We start from the raw sequence: 18,740 nt of genomic DNA on the forward strand, positions 1-18,740 counted from the left end.
CAAACTCCCTGAGATAAACGTCTGTATTCTCTATTTTTAACTCTCTTCCAGTCAGATTTTTTTCCCCTACCCCACTCGACAGAACCCGCGTTGAGGTTGCAGGGATTTGCATGTTGCTAAATGGTCTGGTGGTCAATTTTTTCAGTTTTGTGTTGCTTGACTTGCCGGCAGCATTGACATGGTTGACTATTCTCCCCTTCTGGAGACACATTTGCGCTTGGCCTCCAATTCTCAGACCCCGGGCGTCTTCTCTTGTCCGTCTACACCCACTCCCTTGGTGACCTCATAAGCCCATGAGCCCAGACAGTCCACGTCCGGCCCCGCGCTCTCTGGAGTCCGTAAACATGTATGCGGTCTTTGCTGCTCCTTCATCCTGGAATGTTCCTTCCCCGGGCGAACGAACGTATGACTCACCCCCCCCCCCCCCCAGGGCTCCCCTTAAGTCCTGCCTTGTCAGTGAAACTTTCCCTGGTTATTCTACTTGAAATGGCCTCGACGGTCCCTGTCTGACCCCCCTGCTTGATTTTTCTCCCTGGAGCTTACCACCATCCACCATACTGTATATCTTTTTATTTAGTTTGTTCATTGTCCAGCTCCCATGACTAGAATGCGAATCCCACGGGCTCGAGGATTTTGTCTGTTTTAGTCACTGCTGTAAGTAACCCTTTTGCCTAGAAAAGTGCCAGACGCGTGGCAGGTGCTCAGTAAGTGTTTCCTTCAGCAAATATGGTATAAGGAGACTCAGAAGACCTGGGGCTTTGCTTTTTGAGTCCCCTATTCCTGATTTACAGACTTCACGTTAGCCTGGAATGTTAACATAAATTAACATCTACGTGCTAATTTCTTTCCATCTGTAGGCCATTTCCTTTTTTTGTCTTTTGCTTTTATTTATTTACTTGGAGAGAGACAGAGACAGTGCAAGTGAGGGAGGGGCAGAGGGCGGGGGGTAGGGGTCCCAAGCGGGCTTTACGGTGACGGCATAGAGCGGGACGCGGGGCTCGAACTCATGAAACCGCGAGATCATGACCTGAGCCCAAACCAAGAGTCAGACGCTTAACCCACTGAGCTACCCAGGCCCCCCCCCCATCTGTAAAACATTTCTATTCGTAAAACACTTTACCGAAATTGTTTGTCAGGATGAACCGAAATGATAAACGTGAAAAATACCTTCTAATTGGTGTCTATACAAGTGTTAATTGACATTAACAATACTACCGATTATCCTCTGAAAAAGAAAGGAGGCAGACGAACCAGGGGTGTGTATTATCACTTTTGCCCGACAGAGTCCTGTGTTTTATATCAATGGTCGAGCTGGGACGTTTCCCGGGGCCTCCATAGCTTGAATAATGCCCATTTTAGATAGGTAGAGACGGTAACTCAAATTGCCCCTTAAATTACAGGGCTGTCCCCAAACTGAATTTTGACAGTTGCTCTGGGGATACGAAAACTCGGGTTTCTGCTCTCCTTAAATAGGTCAAGTTGTGATATAATGGCCACATGCTGCAAGAAACAGCTAGGAGAACAACAGGGGGGAATTTCTCCTTTGCAACCGGGCGATGCCTTTCTGAGATGATCACTGGCCGCTACTGTTTGCGACACACCGATTCTCTATTCGTTGTATTTTTACCTGCAAAGGCATCACTCAAATTTTCTTTCAGGCTTTTTGTTCTTTTCAGAACAGGAACGTGGGTAGTTGATTATAAAGTTCATTAGGTGTTGTGTGGAGCTTTTCAGAGAACTTTAGAATTATTCTCATTAATTTGGAATTTCCAAGAAGAATGAAAAGATATTCCACAGACTAATAATTCTGAAACGAAAAGAATGTGTACCTAAAATTGAGATTATCAAGTGACCTACTTGCAGAAACTCGTCTTCCTTCCTCCACGTTATTTGTTACCTCTGTGTGATCTGAAGTATGTTCTGGAAGAAGAAAATTTGTGGTGAGGCAGTTCACCACACCGCCCAGCGTGTGGGCCAAGAATGAGAGAGCCGTCGCTGGGGAAGGTCGCCCGGCAGTGAGCGTGAGGACACCCAGGGCGCAGGGGCCCTTGGGCGGGACAGCATCCACGCGGTCTTACGTGCGTGCAAGAAGGCCAGGGTGTTTACCCCGGTGAAGAGAACCCTGACGATTTAAGAAATCTGAGATTGAAGGGGAAAAGGCAGCGGCCGCTTCTTTGTGGAACAAAGAGCTCCTTCTCCCACTGGTAAGTTTCTGGTTTGTTTTGGAATTTAGAAAATGTCGTACCTGTGTTGTCTTAATAACTGTTTAATGCCTTGAAGGTAAAAAAAAAAAAAGTTGCAAAGTTGATATCCCCAAGTTCCGATGACGGTCCTTGGAGGCGGGTGTGATTCGGGACTCGGACAAAGTCACCCCGTCAGTGTGGGGCAGTGGAGGGATTTGGGTCCAGGTTTGTCCGATGCCAGCGTCGATGTTCTTTCTGTCTCACAGAGACGTCAGACACGACCTTCAGCTGCCTGTGACCTGACGCCCGGGGGCTTGCCCACTGAGAGGCCCGTAGCATTGGCCAGGAGCCTAGGAAACTAGGAGCAATCATGGGCATGAGCCATCACTGTAAGGGAGAGGGGCACACTCTACGAACCCAAGCCCCACACAGTGTCCCTGACTTGCCGCGCACGCCGTGGGCTGTGTTGTGACACGGGGTGCTGCTGTGTGTCCGCATGGATGGAGTACAGGGGAGGGGAGAGGCCGTGTGAGGGAGGGAGTGACATGGACGACTGGAGAAAGGGGTGGGGGAGCCTGCAGGAGAGAGAGGGGTGCTGGCCAGCAGGGGTGACGGCAGGAGGAGGGGTGGGGGAGGCAGGAGGGAGCTCGGCTGGGGGCGCGGGGCCACCCGTGAACACGCGTTCGTATGGGCACGTCCTCCTGGGTGCGGCCCAAGAGGCTTCCCCATAGTCTAATTCATGGGAAGATATTCTTGTGATAACATCTCTTCCAGGCGAAAGTGACAAATGGGTGACAAATGGTTTCACCGTGTTGTGGGTTACGGTGTTGATGCCATTAAAAAAATACCGTTGCTGCATTTACACAACGATGCTGGGGACATCTGCCTGGTTCTTGCCTTGTGTTTGCTCGTATTAAATGTCTCAGACCTTCTGAGCCGTCCCTTACCTGGAGGTCTCTCATCTAATAATATCAGGTCCCTAAGGCAGACTCAGAAAGAGGAAATGAAGCCGCAGAGAGAGGCTGCGCAGCCAAAATAAGTCCCGCTGAGCCCGGACCTCAACCTTGTGAGTGTTTTCCCAGGGGAGACCCTCAGGTGCACACTCGGATGCGCCGACTCTCATTTTAGGCGCAGTTCTGATAAGTGAGGCTGTTTGGCTTCCCCAAGTGGAAAGGTCAAGTGCCTGAGTCAGACCCTGAGAGCCGCAGGCCGACGGCAGCCGTCAAGGGCCCGGGGGGGGGGGAAGGGAGGGGACGGACCCCGAAGGACAGACAGGACGGCGCCACGCACGTCGCCGGGGGTCGCGTCGGGCCGACTGATGGGCGGGGCCCCGGGAGGCGAACAGCCGGTGCCCGGCAGTGGGCGTGGGCGCGATGCGGCAGAAGCGCAGGCTCCCCGCGCTGGGGACCGCGGGGACACCGGGGCGGGGCTGGCCGGCGGCCCGTTCGAGCCGGCGCGTTGGCGTTCGACGACCAGGTCTCGGCTTTCGGTGCAAAGTTGCCAACGATCGCCCTTCGTTGGAGTCACGTGGAACGGCCGGGCACCGCCGAGTCGCGGAGGGAGGGAGGCTCGGTGCTCAGGTCCGTGGTCAGAGCTCAGAGGACATAAGGGCCACACACAGGGCTTAAAATCCGAGAAGGGTTCCGTGGCAGAGAGGCCTGTTTCGGAAACACAGACATTCCTTCTTGCCTTTTCAAAACTTGTTTCGTTTTGGAGGAAGAACGAGGGAGCGGGTGTGTCGAAAACAGCACCGAACAGACAAAGAACACAGGTGCGAAAGACGGGCGGCCGGGGAGGAAGGGCGACAAGTCGGCGGAGAGAGGCAGAGGCTGCAAAGGGGGGAAACCGAGGCAGGGCCGGGGCCTCCCTGGCGGAGGGTCCCCGCCCACGCGGGGGTGTGGGGGTCCCAGAAGCGGGGCTCTGCGCCTCCCCGCTCAGCGCCCTTCTCCCGCCATCGGCGTCCTTCCAGGTGGGGAGCACCCTGGGCTCCTCCCAGCCCCGGGCACACCCTCCTCCCCGCTGTACCGCGGCTGAAGTCCTGGGGGCCAGGACACCATGAGCTTCCTGAATGCAAACTCGGAGCACTTAGCGGAGGCCGTGTGGACCCTTCCTGCTCAAGCGTGGTGTTAGGATTGCGGGATCGCAGGCCCCACCCGGCCTGCAGGGGTGGGGGCTCCTCATGGAGCCTCAGCCATAGGGACGGGTCAGTGTAGGGACGGGTCAGTGTAGGAATGGGCCAGTGTAGGGACGGGCCAGGGTCTAGGGACGGGTCAGTGTAGGGACGGGCCAGGGTCTAGGGATGGGTCAGTGTGGGGACAGGTCACTGTAGGGACAGGTCAGTGTAGGGACAGGCCAGTGTAAGGACGAGTCAGTGTAGGGATGGGCCAGGGTTAGGGACAGGCCAGTGTAGGACAGGTCACTATAGGGACAGGCCAGTGTAGGGACAGGTCAGTGTAGGGACGGGCCAGGGTCTAGGGACAGGTCATTGTAGGGACGGGTCAGTGTAGGGACAGGTCACTGTAGGGACAGGTCAGTGTAGGGATGGGTCAGTGTAGGGATGAGTCAGTGTAGGGACAGGTCACTATAGGGACAGGCCAGTGTAGGGACGGGTCAGTGTAGGGATGGGTCAGTGTAGGAATGGGCCAGTGTAGGGATGGGCCAGGGTTAGGGACGGGCCAGTGTAGGGACAGGTCAGTGTAGGGATGGGTCAGTGTAGGGATGGGCCAGTGTAGGGATGGGCCAGGGTTAGGGACGGGCCAGTGTAGGGACAGGTCACTGTAGGGACAGGCCAGTGTAGGGACGGGTAACTGTAGGGACAGGCCAGTGTAGGGACGGGTCAGTGTACTGATGGGCCGGGGTTAGGAGGCCGCTTTGGCTGCTGGCCTTGGTCTCCCTGTAAACTTGCTGCAGGGATGAGCAACCCCCCTTTTCTGGTCCAAACCATGGAAGCAGCTGCCTGCTGTGACTCCCAGAGGGGTTTGGGGTGTGTGTGTGTGTGTGTGTGTGTGTGGTGTATGTGGTGTATTTGAGGTGTGAGGCATGTGCGTGTGGGGGTGCAGGGGTATAAGCTGTGGCGTCTCTGAGGTGTGGGGGGGTGGTGGGAGCAGCCTGTGACCGTCTATGCCCACGTCCCCTTTCTCATGTCTGTAGCACCTTTATAAATCAGCCTGGCCTTTGCCATCAGAATGAAAATGCATCTGGTCCCGAATCTGGGTCACCGGGGAACGCTATGAATCGGCGGAGGCCTCCGGCCCTTTGCTCGACACCTCTCCCCTGCCATGCAGAGCGAGCCCCATGGGGAACTGAGGCGACGATGTCTTTACAGGCTCAAGGAAGGAGCCTTGAGCCTTTCTTGTGGCTTTATCTGACATCAAAGTCATGTGACGTGTGGCTTCCAGATTTCTTCCTGGCAGATAAACAGATATTTGAGCACAACACCGTCCCCCGTCTTGTGCGTACAATTAAATGAAAATACGATGGGACAAGTCAGTGTCCTTTGCTCTCTTGGTCAGTTTGAGCTTTCTCGGGGTCTGTAGGGTCAGCTGGACTGAGCCAGGGAGTTCCTCCCACAAGTGCTTCTGAAACCGCGGTCGGCACACGGGCACGGGGGTCTCTTGTCTCCAGCCTCGCGTGGGCCAGGGGGTCCGAGCCCGGCCCGGAGTCCTCTGGGCTCCCGATCTGGCGGAAAGGTGCCGAGCAGACCCTCCCGTCGTCCTCGCTCTATCTTGTGGCGAGACTAGTCATGCCCGCCTGGAGGCATTTTGTGCTAGCTTTCAGTAAGTCTGAGACAGACCCGTCCCGTTGGAAGTTCGTTTTAGGGCTACTTAGAGCTGTTTGCTTCATCGCGATCATGTCGTCCGGTAGAGGAGGGCATGTTCCTTGGTTGCCCGGACCCAGCCGGGGCTGGTGCCCAGCAGTCCGACATCTCCTGGATCTGCCTTGAAGCAAACTAGTCTGCTCACGGTTCTGGAAACTGACAAAAAATGGCGCTTACAGGAACACCCAGACAGCGCAGATGGTCGGGAAACATCTAGAAGGCGCAAAGTTTCCAGCAGTGGTACCTGTCATAGTCGTTGCCGTCCCCATCTCCCTGTTCTTAGAAATTGTTTCATTGTGTGAATGGCGTATCTCGTTGACGGTGTGTCTGAGAGACATGGAAAGAAAGGGACACTTCTTATATTAACCCCCCAAGCCCTCACCACTGTCGCTTTAATGTTTCCCATCCCACGCTCCATTCTGATCAGAGTTTTCTCATCCTTTCTCACTTTGACTTATAACAACTCATAATTTTTCACACTTACGGTGTCTACAATGTTGTGGTCAGAGTTAGAACTTTATTTATTTATTTTTGAGAGAGGGAGGGGGGGAGAGAGGAGAGGGAGAGAGAAAGAGAAAGAGAATCCTAAGCAGGTTCCACGCTCAGCACAGAGCCCGACGTGGGGCTGGATCCCACGACCCTGGGATCATGACCTGAGCCGAAATCCAGAGTCAGAGACTCCACCGACCGAGGCACCCAGGCGCCCCAGAGTTAGAGCTTTAAACGTGGGACCTCGAGCAAAATCTTGTAGAGGTGGCTATCGGCGTGAGGCCAACCCCACGCCTTGAAAACCTTGCCTTTGTGCTGTGTCTCTGGAAGACGGGGGGGGGGGGGGGGGGGGGGGGGGGGGGAGCCCGCACCTGTCTCGCTCCCGCAGGAGCACTTTCCTACGCTGCCTTGCTCGCGTACCTCGTTCTCCTGGACTCCCCAGCTATCCCAGACCCTTTCGCGGGGCCCCAGACTGCCTCTTCCACACGCTGCCCTCCCAGCCTTTCCCTGCTCCCACCACCGCCTAGCTCCTTAGCTTCAGGTCAGGCTAACCTCCGTTCCCCGGGTACGTGAGGCCACAGACCCGCCGTGTCCAGTCTCCTGACTCGGCTGCACAGCACATCTGGGGAGGGGAGGGAACGGCTCCAGGACCGGTGAGTCCCCCTCTCCCCCACCAGTTCCTCCTGTCTCCCAGCTGAAGCATCTCCGTATATTTTGGCCCAAGTTTTCCTCTGGTACAACGGAGAAGGAGGCCAGCGGGCGCTCGTCCCGGGGGGGAGGCAGCCACCTTCCCCATGGCCCCCCGGCCCCGGGCCGACCAGCCTCCCTCCTCCCCTCATCCGTCCTGGTTTCAGGCCCAGTCATGCTCTGCCACGAGGCAGCCGGCTGTCCTAACTGTGGCAGGGTGGACGGGCTCCGTCACCCCATTCCCCGGGGCCGTGACTTCCATCACACGCAGAGTGACCGGCCCAGGACCGTCCTGGTCTCAGCCCTGAGGTTGCCGCATCCCGCGAGGCCCTCCCGTCGCTGGCGAACCCGGGTGGTCGGCCCTGATCCCGGCAGCCCCATGAGGGGAACGAGGAGGCCAATGCTGGCGTGAAGGGCTGACCCCTGTCGCTGTGGGCTCGGGGGTCCCGTCCTGGTCTCTCAGGGGCCGGGGTCTCCTCTGCACTCGTGGGCTGTGCCCGGGGGCTAAGCAGAAACAACCCGAGTCAGAGAGCCAGAGGGGGCGGTGTCCGTGCCCGGGTGAGGGTCCCGGGGGTCCGGTGTGGGGTCAGAGGCGCTGAGTCTGGGAAACCGCGCTCATGTTGGCTGCTCTCCATCGCCCCATTCCATGGCCTCGAGTCTCACTGCTGATCTCTCGGCAACACATTTCCTACAGCTGCGGCCTCGGTTTCCTCAGTGTCGTCTCCTTTAAACCCTGGCAACCAGCCCTCACCCGGACGTTCCCACTGAGGGTCTGTCCTCAGGGAGCACCGTGAACCCTAGCGACCGCACACGAAGGTCGCGTTTGAGTCCTCCCTCTGCACCTGCCTTCAGGCCCTGTCCTGCCCTGTCTGCCTCAGTAACCCCGTGGCAACTCTTGTGTGGCATGCCCTTCCGGCCACTTCTTTTCCATTTCCCTCACTTCAGTTTGTCCTTCTGCTCCTAAGCATAAGTGCAGGCTCCGAGAGCTTCCGTCCACACCTCTGAGCTCAACCACACCCTCTCCACACAGAGCTCTTTCTGCACCTCTGCTATAGCTGCTCATTTAGGACCCAACACCACCATCGCCATCACCAGCATCCCCACCATCATCATCACCATCATCCCCAGCCCCATCATTCCCATTGTGACCACCGTCATCCCCACCATCATCATCACCATCATCCCCAGCCCCATCATTCCCATCATGACCACCGTCATCTCCATCACCATCATCCCCACCATCATCATCACCATCATTCCCAGCCCCATCATTCCCATCGTGACCACCATCATCCCCACCATCATCACCATCATCCCGAGCCCCATCATTCCCATCATGACCACCGTCATCTCCATCACCAGCATCCCCACCATCATCATCACCATCATCCCCAGCCCCATCATTCCCATCGTGACCACCATCGTCCCCACCATCATCATCACCATCATCCCCAGCCCCATCATTCCCATCATGACCACCGTCATCGCCACCATCATCATCATCAATTTTTGTGGGCCAAACACTGTGCGTGATAAGCACTTTATGAATCTTCACATGAATCCTTTATAAATCTCTAACCTTTATCTTATCAAGGAGGAGACAGACCCCCAGATTAACTTGACAAACAACCAGTCTGCGGCTGAGATGGATCTAAGTCTTGTCAAGAATCTCCAGTGACACAAGCCTCCATTTCCTCACAACCCGTGTACCCTACATTCAACTCGTTTCCTTCCCCCTCAGATCAGTGTCTGTGATTCCTCCTCATAGGAACACGTTAGAAACTTAGAAATAACTTCCCCCGGCTCATCTCTCTCTACCCCGTTGAGATGAAAACTTTGGCCTCATCTCTCTTGTTTCTTACTAACTTTTCAAACCATCTCCCAGACATGCCTGAACTTTGGGATCAGATGACATGACGTTGAGCCTCCTCAAGGTCTGAAGCGTATGAATTTGAGGAAGTTGCTTTATTTCTCCGAGTTTCAGTTGGACAACGCCGGCACGGTGTTGTGTGAGGATTCATGAAATAGAGTAAGGGCAGCGCCAACGTATGCACCCACAGTGCCAGGTGCCAGTCCTTGGACAGCTTGTCCCTAGTCCGCCGGCTCCCCCCTCTCTGCATCACGATTCCGGTGTCTCTTCCTCTGCAGTGGGTTCCGTGACCTGTCACCGCACGACTCACCAAACTCGCCTGCTGCCGGTCTCCTGTTCTGGCCCCTGTTTGTGCTTCCCTCGAGGGCGCTGCTTGCCCCCCTGCCCCTTCCTACCTGGCTGGGTCCCCCTCGCGCTTCCTGACCGAGCACCGTCCTTCTTCCCCAAGGCCCCTGGGACCATTGCAGCGGCCAGAGCGCGCACCCCCTCCTCCTCTCCACTCCCCCCTTCTCGACGCGTCTCCTCGGTGATGAGTCACAATTCAGCCCTGCCGCACGGCACAGCACTGCGTGAGGTTCTTAAAAGCGGGAACTAGACCGCGCCAGCCATCTGTGTTCATGGGACCACGCACGCGGTAGGTCATCTGGAATGTGAGCTTATAGCAGGCAAATTAGGTCAGTGTGGAGTGCCTTTTACGAGTGCAGTTTTCAGGCCAGAGAGTTTAGGGCGTAGAGTAACCGTGTCGAAACTCGGCAGGTGCAAAGCCATAGCAGGCAGTGGACCTGAAGTGTGTACATCTTGACGTCTCTGCAAATCCTAAAATTTGAGATGTCGGCAAAGCCGGTAAGTCCCCTACGAAATGCACTTTTATCCTAACTGGGGGATTTGCTGACATAACTCGATGAATAGCATTTTCTTATTTGTATACGGAAGAAAAGGGATAGACCCTGAACGGTGTGGCACAGGTCTAAACCACTGCTGGATCCGATACCCTATCACCGACGTACCTGCTCCTGCCTTTCCCGGAATACCACTATTTTCCATTTCTCATTCCTTCCCTCATCCTGCCCCCACTTCCGGCACCTGTGCCAACTGCTGCCTTTCTTGGGGAGGATGCGTTTTGTTCCTTCCTTCCTTCCTTCCTCCCTCCTCCCTCCCTCCCTTCCTTCCCATATAATTCATTATCAAATTGGCTTCCATACCACACCCAGCACTCATCCCAACAGGTGCCCTCCTCAGTGCCCCTCACCCACTTTCCCCTCCCCCCCACCCCCACCCCCCTCAGTTTATTCTCAGTTTTTAAGAGTCTCTTATGGTTTGCCTCCCTCCCTCTCTGTAGCTTTTCTCCCCCCCTTCCCCTCCCCTCTGGTCTTCTGTTAAGTTTCTCGTGATCCACAGAGGAGCGAAAACATATGGTATCTGTCTTTCTCTGCCTCACTTATTTCACTCAGCCTAACACCCTCCAGTTCCATCCACGTTGCTGCAAATGGCAGGATTTTCTCATTTTTAATGCCTCTTGATGATTTCACGAGAGGTGTAGAATGCACGATGAACGGTAGAGAGCATTCCGGCCACCTATCTGCTGGCAAACCACGGCCAGCCGTGGCTCACAACAGTGACTTGTTATTAACTCTTGTGGCTCCGGGGGCTGACTTGGCTCAGCTGAGCGGCTCTGGTGCACGTGCAGTCAGAGGGCGGCAGGTACCCGAGTCCTGCGAAGGCTCCGGGGGGCTGGCTGGTGTCGGGGACCCCAGCCGAGCTCCCCGCCAGGCTGCTTCCGGCCCCTCCTCGCACGGTCTCGGCCGGGGTCCCAGAGGAGGCCTGCACCCCGGCCGTGGGGGGCCTGCCTTTCTGTGACTCGGCCTCCAAAATCCCCGATCACTACCCACGCTGGATGCTAGCGGTCAGGCCACTGGCCAAGGGCAATGCAGGTTCAAGAAGACGGAAATTAGATTGTACCTTTGGACGCACGAGCGGCACTCCCATTTGGGGAGGAAAGGAAGTGAAAGTGGCCTCTTCCAGGGCCATCCCAGGGAGGGAACACAGCACCGACCCACAGGTGCCCAGGTCAGCGGGGTCTCACCACGCCAGCACCCCGCCACCCCAAACAAGACCCGGATGTGCTCCCCACAAACGCTGCAGATGACTACGCTGTGACCTGCACCCTGGGCCTCGGGGACTGCTCAGCAGGAGTTGAGTCAGCGAGGGCCACGGGCCTTCCCAGCGGTTGAAGGGGCATCGGCTTTTCCGGCCACGCGCCCACCAGCAGACGTCAGTCACCTGAGTGTCAAACACCTTCTGACACTAACCTCCAAGCTGAAAGCCCGTCAGACCCTCTGTCATCCTCTAAGGAAACAGTACAAACTGTGAGGAAGGCGACTGGACTGAGAAACATTCTCTACACGACTGTGGCTTGAAATCGTTGACATTTTGACGATTCTATACGTTTTATGATTTAAGAAGCGGTTTCTTCATGATTATCGGCATTTGCCGAGTCCCTGGTTTCCCTTTGAACTTCTTCTTCCTTAAGGGAGCCAGTGTGGGTTCTCGGCCGTGGCTGCCTGGCCGGGGCCTCACTTTGGTGCTGTAGTCGAGGGTCCGGGGAGGCCCTCTCAGGCCCCAGGGCTGCCGGCCGGCAGTTAGCGTGCAGCAAACAGCCTCACCTCAGAGTCTAAAGCGATTCCTACGGCTGCGATGTTCATTCACCAAACCACACCCGGAATGTGTCCCGAACGGACTTGTCACATTCGCCGCCAAACTTCTCGGACTGGAGGGTCGTGTATAGAAAATGCATCCCTGCAGGCCGCATTTCTTGCTTTCACGCAGCTCGCCGTGTCGGTGCAGGTGAGCGGCCCGATTTAAATCTGGGGGAGATCACGTAAGGCTGAGACCTCCCAGGGTTTTCGACCCGGGCAGGCTCTGGAGAGATCAAGGCAGAGTGGGCCGAGCCTCCTAAGGGTGACCTATGCTATGGATTTGCTTTGAAATACAGAAGGACTGTGGAGGCACAGGACACAGCAGGCACGTGCGGGCCAGCGGCCCCAGGGTAGCGGCCTCAGCCGTGGGGCCGTGGAATGGAAGGGCGCCAGGCCCGCGGCTGACTCTGCCCATCCGTGTCTCCCTGGGGGGTGGGAGAGGAGCGCGAGGGGAGGGGGTCGAGCCTGGGGAGGCTTTGTGCCACCTCTGCCTCCGCGCGTTCCACTTCTGAAAGGTGGCCTGCCAGTCGGCCACAGGTGTCCCTGCCCCCCAGGTAGGGCGCTGTGACCGAGCCCCTGCTCTGTGGCTGCTTCCCTGTGTGACCGCACCGTTCAGCTTTTCTCCACTTGCTACCACACACGGCCATTGCAGGGGAGGTTAGCAGAGACAGAGAGCAGGACACACAGGGACCCAGTTCCCCAGGGCGCCTGGGGCCCCCAGCAGGCGGCCCTTCCAGCAGCTTCCACCTCCGGCAAGGGGCAGGAGCGCGAAGGGCAAAGGGCGGAGGGATGGGCAGGAAGAAGAGCGGGGAGGCGGTCCCTTTTCTCTCCACCCAGCCCCCGCCTGTCACAGGGACAGAGGGAAGTCACTTGGAGGCGGGCCTCTCGAGCAGCAGGGGACAGGGCACCTGCCTCAGTGGGAATCTTAAGCTCTGCCACAGACACCACCTCGGGACTCAGGGAGGAGAGATCCTTATTCAAAAGGACTATTGTAAGGCTGGGCCAACGGGTCCCTGCGACATAAGGTCTGTGAGTGGCTCGGAATGAACCAGAAAACGTTCTTGTTCCGCAGGGTGAGGGGAAGGAGGAGAAGAAGCAGGCGGTTTGGGGGGGAGGCTGGACACAGGGAAGGGCCGGTCCTGCCAGGGCGAGCGACCGCCGTGGCCAGCCGGGTCCCGGGAGGAGCGCCGAGGGGACAGAGTGCAGGGGTGCGCAGGAGGCTGAAGCCTGACTGACGGGCGTGGACACCGCGCAGGGTGGGCGCCCAGCGGTCGGGGGCGCCCGGCGAGCTCAGCGAGCGGAGGACCGACAGCGCCGGCCGGTCTGGCCTCGGGTCGCGTTGGTCTCTGGGTCCCGTCGCTCTAAGACCTTTGGTACTTCCTGGGCCTCGACTTGCAGCGACACACCCTACGAAGATCTGGAGTACGGTCCCAGAATTCCTTCTCCATTTCTTTTTCTTTTTGCTGTTTTTAAGCTGCTCACGCCTAAACATGAATCCCCCGGGCGAGTCCTCGGTTACTACGTCGAACCGCAGGGCGCTCCCACCTGTCACCTGCCGTCTCACAAAGGGCCCAGGCCCAGGGCTTAAGGACTTGCGTGTTGGACCCAAACTCGCCGAGAGCCCCGTCTGCTTCGGCACTGTTCCAACTGCTCCACGGGGACGGCCGCCGATGCTTCTGGGGACCCGCCGAGGCCGCTACCTGACTGGGGATGGGACCGGGGTGTGGAGAGGGCCAGTGGCCTACCCGTGGGGGCACAGGTTTGGGGGGAAGGCGGGCACAGGGGCTCCAGGGGCCGCCTCACGGAACACAGTCTCAGGCGCCCTTTCCCAAACATTTCTACGGCCCCCCGGGCAGTTTGCAAAGCGCCCTGGTTCACGGGCAGTAAACGGGCACAGGAGGGGGAAGGCGCGAGGGCGAACCACAAGCGGCCACACGTGGAAAAGCAGCTCAAAGGCACCCTGAGGAGCACCCAGCTCGGCTCCGCGGCTGGCGTGAGCTGCTCCCGGGGTCATGTGACCGCTCGATCACCTACGGGCCGTACACGGTTAACCTTCTGCATTTGGGCACATAGGCGTCACTCTTCAGTAGGAAGTGGTCGCAGTTCAGCAACTCGCTCTCGGCCACTTTTGGTCTCTCCCTGTTTTTTTTCTGCACGACCAGTAGAAACTGCATCGGGTCAACAGCGTCCCGGTGCTGACGCGAAGCATCCCCGGGGGCCTCGGGCAGGACAATTCCCGTCGGATCCCAGCGCTTCTCAGGTGAGCACGGCCGAGCCCCTCCCTTCTTTGAAAAGCATCTTCACGTCCTTGACGCCCCCGCCTGATGGGTGCCACAGGTGGAGCGGTGGCCCTCCGGGGATTTCCAGAAGGCTGGCGTGGTGACTGCGCCACTGGATAAAGCTCAGGCTGGCCTTCGCCAAGACGCTGTCCTTCTGGGTTGAGGAACAGGGCCGGGCTGTCGGGGATCTTGCCTTTCCTCTCAGCGTGCGGGCGGTGATCTCATCTCCACCGCCCGGACGACTCGGGCTTTGCTACTTTACGGGGTTAAACCCCCACGGGGCAGCAGTCTCGCGTGAAATGCAGCCGTTTATGTAGCTAAGCACACAGCGTCTGAGGAGCTAGCTAAGAGATGTTTTGGCAGCAATGCAGAAAGCGATTTGTGCAAAGAAACACGGCGAGGGGGCGTCTTGCGCGGCTGGAGATTGAGGGGGAAGGAGCTTATCAGGTGTTATTTAAGAGAAATCGACGGGGTGGAAACTTTTATGAGAGTCAGGGAAATACAGAAGAAGCTCTGATAAGGGCTGCAAATGCCATCACGATTGTGAAGTCAGTGTCTCGTGACCACAAAAGAATACATAATGATCTTCAAGATCTCAAGCCTGTCCCTGGCTCCCTCCAAAGCCTGCGTAGCAGCAAAACTAGGTACTGTGGAGATCGGCGCCGTGAGGACGTACACGCGAGGTCCGGATTAAAACTATTCTTGAAGGGATGAAAAGTTTAATTTCTGCAACTGAGAAGGCAAATGTAAAAGCGAGCTTCCAAAGAAGCAAAGGAAACCAAAAGAAAAAAAAAAAATCACCAACCTATATACAAATCATTGGAAAAAACCTTCTGGCTTCTCTCTTAACCACTTATTCGAAAGCAGAAGGAAGCTGGCCTAGAGTTTCAGCTCTGTTGCTCTTTATCTAAAAAAGGATAAAACACCGTGAGCCCGCGGTTCAAGTGATTGAGAAAACACACGTTTATGAATACCGACAACTGCAGTGTGAGAGATTCTGGTATCAGTTAAGAGGCTGTACAATAAGTAGGTTGTTTAAGATCTTCTGGGGATTTATGGGGCTTGAGTAAAACCCTCTGGAGACAGAGTGAACGGGACGGTAAGGGTGAACAGCCCTCCAGCCTTCCATCTGTAAAATGGGTATAGCGTCTGCCTTAAAGGGTTTCTGTGGTTAAATGAGATGATAGAGGAGTGACCCCAGCGGCCAGTGTGCACTTATAACTTAACGTGCAGTACACCCCCACAGTGCTCTCACACACGTGCACACAGCCATGCACGCGTATACGTACACACGCCCGCGTGCACACAGCATACACACGCAGGCACACACAACACGCAGGCACACAAACACGCGTGCACAAAAATGCACACACGCCCACACGTGCCCACCTAAGACACGCCTGGACAAACGCACGCACACGACATACATATGCGGGCACACACATAACACGTCCACACGTGCAAATATACACACAGAGCCCACGCATACTCATACACTTAGGCACACAGGTACACGTGCACACGGGACGCACATACCCGCTCGCAGTCGGTTCTCGCTCTGTGCCCTGCGGGCCATCGCTATGTACGAGAGCAGACACAGATTCAAAACCCTCTGCTTTAATTCCACCTACGACCGACCGTGAAAACGACGATACAATTTGTTTTCATTCAGACGTGAAGATTTCCTTGCTGATAATATTTTGACGAATCCTAGGAACGTTTTCCCCTTACTCAGTGTTCTTGGGCAGCGTCTGCCCTTGGCCAAATAGGCAGCCGAAGCCGGCCTGTCGGCCGCCCCCTTCTGCTTTTTCGGCGCCTCCTCCCTTCTCTAGGGGATCCTACTTCCCTTTCGCTGCCCTGTGTCGGCCACCGCCCACTCCCGGTCCCAATGGGCGGCCGGCCGGCCCGAGGCTGTGTCAGTTAGCCGTCCCAGCTAGGACACTCGCAGTGGTGGCCACCTGCCCCCGGTCAGGTGACCGAACACCCCCCCCAGAGCCCTCAGGGCTCCAGAGCAGAGGTGCGGCGGGAGGGGTCCGCCGAAGAAGCCAGCAGGCTCCTGTTGGGGGCGGCCGGCCGGCCCGCCCCTGCGTTCTCCTAAACTGTAGCCAGTGGATGGGCCGCTTTCCTGGGCTTCCTGGGCGGGGTCTTTTAGGTCACAGACCATCAGACGGTCTCCTCGTCTGTGAACGAGTCAACCAATTAGCGGTTACTTTCCGAGACTCTCTTGCCTGTGGTCTCCAACAAAAACCACGCTAGTTTATTGCGATAAAACCGTAAGTCAGTATTTTAAATTTTTTTTTTTCAACGTTTATTTATTTTTGGGACAGAGAGAGACAGAGCATGAACGGGGGAGGGGCAGAGAGAGAGGGAGACACAGAATCGGAAACAGGCTCCAGGCTCCGAGCCATCAGCCCAGAGCCCGACGCGGGGCTCGAACTCACGGACCGCGAGATCGTGACCTGGCTGACCGCGAGATCGTGACCTGGCTGAAGTCGGACGCTTAACCGACTGCGCCACCCAGGCGCCCCCATAAGTCAGTATTTTAAACGCGATCTTTAAGAGCGTTACTCCACTTAGGTAACGTTGCATTTTTCTGCAAGTAACACTTTCTTTTCACGTGTGGTCACACAACCTTTGACGTGTCGACACCCAAAAGCAGACACTGTGATCACTTACCGCACGTCTACGTGTTGTCCTCAGATTTTAGCACATGTGCTTTTCGCTTAGAAGGGCGATGTATCTGTACGGTTTCAGAATGTGACTGCGCAAGTCACGCGACATTTGACCTGTCATCACGTGACTCTAAAGCAGGAAGGGGAGACCCGCACAGGCACGTCTTCCAACGAAAGCTAATTTCTGAGTCGGGGCCGCTGTGAGAAGAGTCAATCAGGCATCAGCGTGAGGCCCGCATCGTTTTTGTTTCGTGCGCTTTCCGAGTGAACGGATACGCCCTGGGTTAGAGACTGAGGACGCCGCGCGGTGCCTGAAGCTGGGTGGCCCTCTTGCCTCGGTGGCGTCCCTCGCACGCTCGCCGTATCAGGCGCCGTCAGCCCTGGCGGGACCGATCTATCGGCGGACGGCGGGTGTGCCCGGAGCTTGGCCCTCTCTTTAAATGAGCGGATGGATACCTCCTCTGGGTCAGCTGTTTCCCAAGTGGTTTCCAACTGGGAAACTGGCTCCAAAGGGTCTGTGGGTGAAGTAGGTTCGGGAGATTGTGATGGCTCAAGCAGGGCTGAGAGCCATCGACAATGCACTGCCACGTAAGGAGCCAAGAGGAGGGTGCGGTTAGTGGCATTTCCCAAACTTATTTACCACAGAGCAATCTCTTCCCTCTTCCCTTCCTTCCTTTTCTCCTTCTACCCAGAACCTTTCTGGGGACTCTCTTTTATTTTATTATTATTATTATTATTTAATGTTTATTTTTGAAGGAGAGAGAGACAGAGCGTGAGCGGGGGAGGGGCAGAGAGAGAGAGGGAGACACAGAATCGGAAGCAGGCTCCGGGCTCCGAGCTGTCAGCCCAGAGCCCGACGTGGGGCTTGAACCCACGAACCGTGAGATCATGACCTGGGCCGAAGTCAGACACTCAACCGACGGAGCCCCCCAGGCGCCTGGGGACTCACTTTTAAAGTCTGGTCCGTTCCAGTGACTGCGTCTCTTGGTGCCGGAATCCCCCTGGGAAGGAGCAGTTCCCGCACGGGAATAAGGGTGACGGTAACGTGCAGGGTGTGTGGACTCCAACCGCCGAGTGGTCAAAGCAGACATTCACGGGACCCACAGATCTCACCTGAATCAAGCTGTTCTAACAAATCAAAAGACTCAGGCGACCACCAGGCACAGAGAAACGTCCCTCTCCTAGAGGAGCCCCAAACCACTAGACAAGCTCACTACAAATGGGCTTTGGTGACAAACTAGCATAAGGTGTGGGTGGAGAGTGAGTGTGAAAACATGGTTTTCAGACACCCCCAGTCTACACCCACTCGTCACACAGATGGAAGGTCCCGGGTGCCTAGTTCCCATCCTCCCGCGGACCATGCTCCCGATCCCTAAACTCGGGTTTCTCTCCAGTCAGAAATGTAGGGGCACAGGGTCGGTCTGCTTAAAAGCATGTTTAGGTAGGGACCCCCGGGATTCTCTCCTGCGGCAAATGCCATTAACGTACTTCCAAGGACGGCTGGTCGAGGCTCCCGGTCCCTGGCGCCCCGGCTGGAAGGGGCCACTTGCGGCCTCCTTTCCAGAGGCTTCTAGCGCGAGAAACGCTGACTCGGTAGGTCCCATCCTCCTCACGCCTCCTCATTTTCAGTACAGACTCACCCCCCTGTGCTTGACAGATAAGCATCTCCTGGGGGAGCCCGGGGCCGGTTTTGCAAACTCTTCCTGACGTTGGGGGTGGCGATGTGTTTGCGGAACCTCCGCTTGTTGGTGGGCGGCTGCGGCCGGACCCTCGTTCACAGGACAGCCTCGCGGGAGAGCTGGTGACTTCCTTCCCACCTGACCCCTGATCGTTGTTAGGTGAGGCGGCTTCCGTTCTGATACAGTCGTTCCTTGTTTTCATCGTGGCCGTTTGCCTCTAGCTGAGTCCCGCCGGCATTTTTCCCCAACTTACTCAAAATTCCTCTAAATCCGAGGGAGCGGAGGCGGAGACCCATCACCCACCTCATTGCACACCCTGCAGTTCTGCTTTGGCCCAAGAGGGTGAACACATTGAGTTCAACAGGACG

At 56.6% G+C, this 18,740-nt stretch overlaps 1 protein-coding gene across 4 annotated transcripts in view; it reads left to right on the forward strand.

Annotated features, from left to right (window-relative positions):
• Window positions 1–1,928: 1,928 nt before the first annotated feature.
• Window positions 1,929–18,740, forward strand: part of CCR6 (C-C motif chemokine receptor 6) — a 28,387-nt gene continuing 11,575 nt past the window's right edge. The window contains exon 1 of one of the 4 annotated variants that reach the window (XM_023254575.2): window positions 1,929–2,204. The gene's annotated coding sequence lies outside the window, so the exon portion shown is untranslated. Of the gene's footprint in view, window positions 2,205–3,602; window positions 3,955–10,469; window positions 14,003–18,740 lie in introns of those variants that run through there. The other 3 variants (XM_011282547.4, XM_023254574.2, XM_045058357.1) reach the window with 3 other exon arrangements.

Source organism: Felis catus, chromosome B2 (genome assembly GCF_018350175.1).
Source record: "Felis catus isolate Fca126 chromosome B2, F.catus_Fca126_mat1.0, whole genome shotgun sequence".
In the NCBI taxonomy this organism is placed as follows: domain Eukaryota; kingdom Metazoa; phylum Chordata; class Mammalia; order Carnivora; family Felidae; genus Felis; species Felis catus.